Source organism: Aplysia californica, unplaced genomic scaffold (genome assembly GCF_000002075.1).
Source record: "Aplysia californica isolate F4 #8 unplaced genomic scaffold, AplCal3.0 scaffold00021, whole genome shotgun sequence".
Classification (NCBI taxonomy): domain Eukaryota; kingdom Metazoa; phylum Mollusca; class Gastropoda; order Aplysiida; family Aplysiidae; genus Aplysia; species Aplysia californica.
Window position 1 is genome coordinate 2,482,425 of NW_004797291.1, and position 11,157 is coordinate 2,493,581.

Below are 11,157 nucleotides of genomic sequence, written 5' to 3' on the forward strand. Positions count from 1 at the left end.
CAATGCTTGTCTATCCCGGTGATGCTATTTTATTCAATTTCAATCCTGTCACTGGAGTTTGTTGCCACCTGCTTGGTGAACATCATACAATATCTGTTTTGGTGGCTTTCTAATTCTATGTTTGATTAGAATTTTTCAGTAATACGGGGTGTCTAAAATAAAAGAGGACCGCTTAAACTTAAACAGCAATAACTCAGTTATCTTTGCACCAATTTTAATTGAACTTCACAGAAATAAAATTTTACCATGAGGATGTTATATTTGTCAATATAATGAAAAGAAATCAATTAATTTGTTAGAAAAATACAGTCAAACTCTATAACAGTTGGACAGACGGGACCGGCAGTTTTTCCCTGTTATAACAATATAAGCAAGTCGTAACAGTTACCAAGGGAAACTACCAGTACCATTGCATCTTCAGCATACTATATGTTCGATTACTGCTGTTACTTTTCCAGTGCACTGTTTTGCTGACACTGTGACAGAATCGATCAGTGACCCCAACACTGTGGACAGGCAAAATGAAAATGTCTTGGTTGAGACAAATTTAATAATTTGACTGATCGATGGAAAGTTCATGCTTTGCAAGATTACTGTTATACAGTGGAGTCCACTTATACTTAAACGAGTCCGGAAAAAATGAGAAGTCTGATATAAAGACACTATTCTGAAACCCCGTTTTTTCTCCTCTTTACCGTTGTAAATAAAATACTGCTATAGCGCTATCAGACAAACATGCGAGTCGGTTATAGCGGAATATTGCTGCTGCTGTGCAAGTGTATAGGCCAATTATACATAATGCAAAACCTCGCCAGTTGAGAAACTTGTTGGTGATCTAGCAAAACAAAGAATAGGAGAGCCCATGTGTGTCAACAGTGAAGGCTGGAACGACTGAGTAGGGAGGGTGTGGCATATGCAGACAAGCAGAAACCATCGCGTGATAGGCGACCTTAGGCCTAGTTTAGATTATCAAGGCCTACTATGCCTCTCACTTCTCAGATGCGGGGATGGAGAGGTCACAGCAATGTGATGGATGGAGCGAATGTGTGACGTGCCCAAGCAGACAGAATGAACCACAGGGTGGGGTGGGGTGGGGGAAAACACAGCGGGCGAGTTAGCCCAGAGCCCTTTCTTTCTGATCGCCAACGCCGAGCTGTCAGTCCATATCGCTTGATCTAGCGCTAGAGAAAGAAACGTGATTAGATTTTTGATCAAGTAAAACCTAGAGGTCGTTTTTGAAACAAAATCATCACCAGGGGAGAAAGCAAAAGGAAATAAACAGAACACCAAACTCATAGATTAGGCCTACTTTACAGTTTCCCATGAATTTATTACTGGATCCCTTATAGTGAGAATCTTGCTATAACGGACATTTTACTCCGGTCCCCTCCCTCTCGTTATAACAGGATTCCACTGGATATGAGTCTGCACAAATTGAACCCAGTAACTGTTATAGTTATAGCCAGGTTCATATTACTTACGGGAATTTGATTTACCACTGTTATACATGTACATGTATAATCCAAGTTCGTGTAATAACAGAGGCTGTTATAAATGGACTGGACTGTATAAAAAATTTTAAATTTCAACCAAAATTGACTAAGCTAAACCATTTTGTTCTATTTCAAATAGTCACTACTATTACTATTTGTGCATTAAAATTTATGTTGCTAAATTTGTGGGTTTTAGTTTTACCCAATTTTGGTAAAAATTTCTTTCTACCGAACTTTCTCGAACACCTTGATTGATTTTCTTAATATTGTTACAAACTTGACTTTCTCGTGGTAGATATTTAGTTGTTTGAATTTTGTTTGAAATTAGTGCAGAGATGACCGAGTTATTACCCTTTAGTGGGCCCTCTTTTTTTGGACACCCTTTATAATAATAGTAAGACAAGACTAAGAACAATGGTACAGTTACCATCCCATTTTGTATCTGATACTTTTTAAATTTTAAATCCTAGTGCTCATAATTTTAAGTTTCAACAATATATAGTATAGGCCCTATATGGAATCAGTTTCCTTCAGTTGGTTGGAGAGTGGAAGAACTATTGTTTGTTTTCTTCTATCAAATTCTAGAGTTGCCACGATTAGCCACCATCGATTAACTTATGGGTGCAGAAATGACAAGTAAACATGTGCACGGACCATGTCAATGCGTTGTAATAAGTTATTTCTTGTTTTTAGAATTAAGGGTACACATTTTACACATGTGTATGTGTAATTCGAAAGTGGGTGCCATTTCTTTACTTTTACCATATTGGTAATTTTAATAAATCACCAAATGTTGCTGATATTTCCTCTTCTTGTTGACCATGGTGTGACCTCTGTGAGAATAATGTCAATGCCTCTAGTGTGCTCTCTTGCTGTGCCAGAGGAACCCGCCCTGTGCCACCACTGACCTAGTTAACAGTTAAAAGTTACAATTTTGATGGCATGGCTTACATCAGGATAGTACAAGCAGGCCTACAACAACTACAATGAAATTCGGATTCAACAAAAACTCAGGCAGTGAAGGTATTTCATTACAAATGAAGTCTCCCAAATCTGCATGTTGCATTATTTGCTCGGTCAGTCATACAGGATAGATATCTGTAACAAACATAAGGTTCCAAGTTCCAAGCAAAAGGTCCATTTTGAAAATTGAAATGACACAGGTATGTGCATTTGAACGAATCGGTCTCTTGTTTGCACAGCTCATAATATGCAGGCATTTCAGGCACTACTTGTGACTTCTCTTTATACATTACTTGCTTTTTAAGAAAATTGAAGTTGTTTAAAATTTGATCAAATTTGTTTAAGTCAGTCACTGGCTGCAACCCCATGTTTGACAGACATAAAAAAAAGTACCGAGTGCACTAAACATCTCCACATTAACAGAGTACAATCACTATAACAAATATATGGAGCCTAATTTTTTTCAAGACAGTGAGATCTTTACAAATCAGTATTTTATTGCCTCAAACACGACGATCTGTCGTTATTTCGACAAAAACACCGAGCGTTGACCCGGCGGCACGCACCGGCCCCCGCGGCGAGCGAGTCGGCTCTATACTGTAGTGTACCCCGCGTGCGGGGTCACATGCTTTCTGAGTCTCGCGGAAGGATTGATGAAAAATAATTCCAAGTTAATAACTTTATTCTAATAGAAAAGGAACTGATCTTTTAATTGATACCAGTTATAAGTCGGTATTATACATATTTTGTGTAAAAAGGGATACTTTTAACATTTTGACGGTATTTTTAAAAGCTTTCTATAAAGACGCCAAAGGCTAAACTTATATCACGGGAAAGCTCGTTTAAAGCTCTACAGTTCTCCGCCAATGAAAAGACGGTATTTAATCATCCCTCGTTCCGCGAAGCATTTGAATGCACGCGTGTCAATTTTTCAACCGGCCGACCTCGCATTCCGACAGCGAGGGGCTTCGCTTTCGTCAGCGATTCTCCAGCTCCTAATAATCGGACATATAAACAACTTACACCATTGTAACGAAGAAAAGCTGAACTTTTACAAGGTGTACGGCACTTGGTGTTTTATAGCGAAAGAGCAAAGAAACAGCGATCGGAATTACCCCGATTTTACCGATACCACGCGGTCGGAAGGCCACGAGTGCCCGCGAGGCCGTGTTTACGCTACCTACTATAACGAACACTCGGATTCAACGAGATTTTAGGTCAGGCCCGGCGACCTCGTTGAATCCCAGTTTTTTTAGTTATGTGCCTATAAATTATAAAGACAAAAATCAGCCCAATATTGGTCATGGTACTAAAAATGTTACATTAAGTTGTTTAACTAGGCTGGGGAACTCATTCATTCTCTGCCCTTCTCCACATCAATGTCTGGTTGTATGTTGTGGTGCTTTCCAAAAAGAAACTATCAAGACCTACAGAACAAGCCAAGAATCAGGCTGCTTTGGTATTTTGTATTTGATTGGCGATGATTTAAACTTTCCGTAGTCGGCCGTGATGCTGTCAGTCACCAATAAGGTCAAATTCAAGGTATCCATTACTCCACTTAAATTGTCTTTGAGCACTTTCTATGGCTCTATCATCGGGACAAATGAGGTCCAGCTCAGTACAAAATGCAACTGCCTACAGCTATACCGGCAGAAGGGTTACATGCTAAGACTCAAGATTGAAGTGCCAACACTTTCCTACGTCTAACAGTGTGTAAGTCAGTCAGTACACAAATACCATGTCAGCACTATCACAAACAAGTGCAGTTAAAATTCAATTATTTTTTTTTACCTACTATTAATTACTATACACTATACCATCACATTTATTGATTGAATGTTTGGAAAAATATATAGACATAGATCTCTTGAGGTGTTTTATTATTTAATAACATCGGCACAATTTAGAGATATCATAATATTCATAATGTAGTTTATGTAGGAGGAAGGCTTCCAACCCTGCCTGCCAGGCGAACCCAGGTTGAGACGGAGGGGAATACATCATGCACAAACATTAATTATTTAATGTAATTAAAGATGTCTATGTCATCCCAATACGTAGAAGAAACACCGAGATAGTAGCCTACTCAAAATATTTCTTCCCACTCGGGAACCAGACTTGGTTCTCCAGTCCTGCTTTCTGATGCGAAGCATCGAACCATAGACGCCAGTTTCATTTAGATTGTTGTTAATGTTTCACATCATATTAATTCATTATTCAGATGACAAAGAAGAGGTCTTCATCAACTCTGTCCGACAGGACCAACCTGAGCTGTCTGGGATACAGCCTCCCAATACTCCATAAATTAACTCCCCCACTTGGGAATAATAAAACATGCCCGCCGCATGCAATCAGAATACGATAGACTTAGACACCAGAACCACCACATTCCATTCTCTTCTAAACGCTTGAGACTCAAAAGTCGAAGTCGTAGGCTTACAAGTACAGAGGAAACCTGATACAATAAAACACAGGGATGGTTGGACCAGAGAAAAAGTCCTGTTATAGCCTATATCAGAAATGCAATGGAAGTAAGCATTTGTGGATTAATCTAGATAAATGTCAACACTCTTTGTGACTTGACGTAGACTTTAAATAATCAAGCACAATGAAGACATACGTCAGACGATGCATGACTGGGACAGAAACGGAACAGAAATAAAGCAGATGAATACGATTGACAAATAAGGGAAATAATAATAATGGACACAAGGAACAGATACGAATGATGGCACATACATGTGGTCTTGTAGCTACCGAATGATATTCCTCTATAAACAAGTACCCACAAAAAGCCCTCTCTCGCTTCCCCTCATGGCTGAAAGCACTGACAGGTTCAAAAACCTGAAATCCGAATTAATAAAATGTCTACGCCTGAAAATTACACGCATTAAGAAACATCGTCTGATAAAACACACATTCCATCAAGATACATGTAGCACAGGTACTTTCATCAATGCATTCCTTTGAAAACAATCCATCCAACCGGGTTCTGGGTCCGCAAAACACTACAGCAATGTGCTATTCCTGGATGTTAATATTTTTCACAGACGTATTTTATCACAATCCTCACTGAGACTGAGACACACATTTTTTTTATTTTAAAGAGCGTGTCACTGTCACAGTCCACATTTTAAAAAATACAACAGTGGATTCTTGCTAAATATGAGTTCAGCAATGGTGCATGGCACTTGTGTACACATTATTTGGGGCTGTAGGTTGGACTGTTGCAGCTGATGGTGAAATCGGCTGGACATAGAAATCTTTTCGTAATGTACGAATTTTGCGATGCACAAATTCTAGGCTGCACCAAGGAAGATAACGAAGTTAGACTATCAGGTCAAAATTTACATGAATTATGCCCCCTGATGCTTAATTGTTTTAATTTTAATGCTGTAGTCCTCAATCTTAACTGAAATCATTTGGCTTGACATAGAAATAGCTATAACTTAAATAACTATAACCTGCCCCTTTTCAAACCAGCAAAACATTGCTTGTTCCACTTCCCTCTACTTTATCAGCTTTTGCCTTTTCGTCCCTGTTTCAGCACTATAGGATAGGCCTAATTCTCAATACAATGTACTTTCCATCCGGTGTTGTTGTTTTTTGTTCGGAATCTCAAACGTGTTGCAGATTGGGTTTTAATATTGATTTTTCGTCCACCTCTGCTAGGATCAGCCGTTTGTCCTTTAACCGAGAAGTCTTGGTACGTTTCTTTTGCTCTGCTATGGTTCATTCTCTTCTAAAAACAACTTCACCTAGACCTAACTGTACCGAACATGGGCAAGCTGCTGCATAGTGCGTAGTCTCTATTTGAAGAGAAAGCGCTGACAGTGACACACCGGCTACCGGCTACATGCCTTCACAAGCAGACTCTCCGCTCGCATTATATATAAACAAAATCTGCCACTCTATGAAATCTAAAAATCTGGATCAACGACAAATCACCAAGGTGACTAGCCAGCTGAATAAAACATTTTCCAAGGGTGTCCATAAATATATTATATTCCATGTATAGGCCCTCTGCGCGCGCGCTGTGTGTGTGCGTTTTATTATTTTTTTAAATTCTGAAGTACATGTATCACACGTCAAGGACTCCTTGTCCAAGTGTCTACCCCCCCCCCCCCCCCCCCTCGTAAGCCTCGAAAGACGCTTCAACCAGTGTGCATGAACTTTAATTGACCCCGTCAACGGACTGTCCCTGACACGCGCGAAACTCGCACGCCGACGTCATGTCACAGGATGCAAACGCACCACTGAAAGTTTTACTCACGGGTCTTGATGACGGGCCCGATTTATCAGAACTTGGACTTGGAGAACGCTTGTTTTGAAAGTGACAGCAGTAGGCCTACTATTACTATGAATAATATTGATCATTTGTATGCAGTGGCGGTGGGTGGACCAAGATTTGGGTGGGGCTTCTTAGGTTTCTTCCACTTCTTTACCACCAAAAAGCAAGCAATAAGAACAGAACAGTGATGATTTTTCTATACTCACGGCGAGGCGCGAGCCACGGCATTTTGAGAACCATTCAAACGAGAAGAGTCACCTTTGTCTTCCATCTCTTTGTTCTACGTTAAATTCTTCGGGATGGTGGGGACGCAGCCGTTTCACCTCCTACTTTCTCTAATTAGTTTTTATCTGATGAAAAAGTTGCATCAAAAATGGTTTTATGTAATTAATAACTGTTAAATATCAGCGGCACAAACACACAGCACTCCAAACACATACCGTCTAGGAGGTGGATTGGGTCGTGTAAAGTCGTGTTGTTGCGGAAAATAGAACGCGCCTAACAAAGGCCCAATGGGCGCATAGGTCTGTGTCACTGGGGGAAAGTGTATCGTAAACTGTAACCCCATTTTCAGGGCTGGGAGAGCGTGAGCCGTCTGTGCAGTGTTATTTTTTCCAGCCTTCTACCTTCGTACAAGAGGGGTTTCATTAAGGAGGGACCGTGTGAACGGGCTGGTTGATTGCTGAGCCCGAAAGACATTTGATTGGCTGTTAGGTTACTATAGTTGTAAGCCGTGACAACAGTGATTGGATAAACGAGCAAGCCGCCAAGTTGATCACTCTGTGTTTATTGCGGGCGATCAGACAGTTTCAACTGCTTATTTCCTTATTTTCATTTGCCTTGGGATAGACTTGGGGAGGGGGGCTCAAGCCCGTGAGCCCTTCACTACCCACCGCCACTGTTTGTGTATGCCGCAATTGAAACAGCTATCAGGCCATCATCGGAGAATTCTGAAATTACGGGTCCGGTAGCCTGACAACTTGAACTATAGACTACACCGCAACTAAAGTGAGCGGGCTCGATCTAGATTTAGATCTACCGCTGAACACTCCTGTGTCGTATGAAACAATGAAACAAACATGTCCTTGGCCTACACCCAGGCTACACTACTCGTGTGGGCCTATTGAGAGGTCAAGACCTTCACTCCTACCCCCCCCCCCCCCTCTCTCTCTCTCTCTCTCCACGGCTTCATCGGTAAAACGAAATTTGCAGCCGTCTATATGTCTGCTTGTAATCAGATCTACCCTCGATGTCGCCGATTTTTCCCCTCGCTATATAGGTGTATGAATTTTCACGTCTTTGTGAGTGTTCTAACAAACAGAATAATATAGGCTCCACATCAAACGACCCACAGACATGAACCAAAGATGTCAAAACCAGCCACAATTTGCAAAATATGGCTAAACCTGGGCAAATCACAGAGCGGTTTTGCCAGATGAAAAACATCGAGGTCGTTGGCCTAGTGTTTACTGCGACATAGATCAAATTGGGTTATAAGTTATTTCTGGGCTTGCAACGCTCATTTTGGCCAGTAGGGCAAGCTGAGACAGACCAGCAACGTAACCAAATGCAAAGAGCTAGAGACTGGATGGGGAGAATGACTACTTCCGAAATGCATATATATGAAGTCGACAATATGTCCCAAACCGGAAAAGTTGGAAAGCTCATTTTCAAAAGCCGGAAAACTTTTACCCATGCTTCACCCGTTGCGTGTGTGCTTGCAGTGCAGTGGCGTGGCTTGCTCCATCACTACGTCACTCTCTCTTACTTTTTAGGGATTTTACCCATTGTTAACGAGCTTTTGTCACTGCTATTACTATTATTATGCTATAACCAATTGGGCTCCGATGAGGCCCTGAACTTATTGCCGATAACTTTTCATAGAGACAAAGAGTAGGAAAAAACAGCGATTTAAAAAATCCCTGTTATTTGTTATATACAGTGGAACTCGGATTCAGCGAGGGGAGATAAATTCCTCCCCGGTTTTTTTTTCTTCTTTATAATCAATAAAAATAACCCGGATTCAACGAGCACTTAAATCAGCGAGCTCGGATTCAACCAGGTCGCTTCCAGGGTGAACGTGGCTTCACTCATTTTTCTCCCAGAACGAACTTTATCTATTCCCGGAAACCATCCATTGCAACTGTATCGTGAACTATGCTATGATTTTCTTAGCCAATTGCATGAGACCAATCAGCGGCCTTTTTTCATACCAACACAATATTAATATGCGTTGTTGGCATGTGCACATGTCTGGCGCGTTTCGGGGTTGGATGGGCGGCCTGCACACGGGTGACTGTGTACTGTACTGTGTGTGTGTCGCGGAAAGGGGAGGGGCACTAGTGTTCCGGGCGTTAAACGTCGCAGATACAAACGCGTCAGTCTTTTTTTACCCCCGGCAACTGATCATCATTCCAATGATAAGCTAGTCTTGACGAAGATCTACGTATTGAATTGTGTGCTGGTCTATGGAATCATAAGTTGCCGTCTGCTAGGCTCTACACAGCAAAACAACTTTTAGTCCAAACAATCGAGATGACTCGGGCGTGCATTTGATTTTGAACGAATCGGTCTTTTTTTCATGTGTAGGCATTTCAGGCACTACATGTACTTATTACTTCTCTTTACACATTACTTGCTCAGTGCCTGTAATTATCAACACAAAACCTCATGTTTGCTATACGAACACTCGATTCAACGAGATTTTCGGTCAGGTCCGGCGACCTCGTTGAATCCGAGTTCTACTGTACCATGGTTACCACTGTACAACCTCGTACAAGAAAAAGTCTAGTTTTACCCACTACAACAACATACAAACTACACGTAATTAAACTATTTTCACTTGTTTCATTGAATCATTAAGGGGGTGTAGCTATGGTCAACACCCAAATGCTATAGTTTTTGGTCTAATGCTTGCTTTTCTGCATCAAAGGTGGTGACATAGTACAAAAAAAGGTTACCAAGCAAATAATTCAAGATTTTAGCAATAATAATCTCGAGCCATCAAAAATAAAGGATTGATTCAGCATTTTCAAAACCAATTTTACATTTTGTCAATCATCAACATGCTTCAAGATAGAAGCCTAACATTTGGCATGGCGATTACTGCTGGTAGGTAGAATAACCTTACAGTAGGGCCAAATTTGAAATTTCTGTACTGACTTGTGAGCCTTACAGTCCTGCACTACATTCAGGTCTCCAATATTTTATGATTTTGTAAAATAAAAAGGCCTAAAATTTCAAATGAGTACCATAAAAAGAAAAATGCTACTGTAAGGTTATAGAAAAATGTGTATAAAAGATTGTGTGCAAATTTGAAACAATTCTGACAGTAACTTTCTGAGATCTACTCAATATAGTGTTGCAACCTGGTCAGATAAACAATTCTGAGAGAACTGCAAAGAGAGATAATTTTTGGTGAAGATTTTCCTACCTCTCTCAAATGCATTTTCCAGCTATTTCTAAGTTTGATAAGGAATTAGGCTTCTACTTCTAAAGATGGATCCTTGATATTGATAACTATTAAGATACTCCCAAATCCGAAAACTGATATTTTTTTCAAAATTTTTACTGATCTGACCAGTGGATCCCCTTAATTGTTCCAGTTGCAGGTACAGTGGAACAGGGCTATAGCGGGACTTACGACTTACGTTCTAGAAGAAAAATCCTGCTGTGGGAGTGGAAGAGTTCCTGCTGTAGTATAATTTACTCTATAACTAATAAGGAATGCAAATTCCATAGGAATGAATTCGGTAAGGTCCCGCTATAGTCCTGTTCTACTGTACAAGCCTTCCCACCCCATAGAAAGTTGAAAAAGACAAAAGTGGTGACAGACCAAGATTACATTCAGTTTCAGTCACCAGTTAAAAAATGTGTGTCACCAAAGTGCATCAAGTTCAAGCCTCCCCCCTCCCAAGAGTTTGGCAGATAAAAATGTGTAGGCCACATGTGTGTCACCAAAGTGCATCAAGTTCAAGCCTCCCCCCTCCCAAGAGTTTGGCAGATAAAAATGTGTAGGCCACACCCTCAACCCGAGATTACTCAAATGGGCTCACCCAGCGCGTGTCACGTGGGTGCAGTTCGCAATTCTTTTGTTTCAAACCATCAACTTAGGCTCACTGTGTGTCAAGTGGGGGCAATTCGCCATTCTTTGGTTTCAAGTCATCAACTCGGGCTTACACCGAGTCATATGGGTGCAGTTTGCCATTCTATGGTATACTTAACTCAGGTTTACCATGTTTACCTGGGTGCAGTTTCATTCGTTCATACCATCAACTCAGGGTTATCGGTACTCACACTGTGTCAAATGGGTGCAGCCTGCCTTTCTTTTATTTTCATCAACTTAAGCTTACTGTGTGTCAAGTGGGAAAATTCGCCATGTTTATTCCATATGCTAATGCTCTGCTTTCC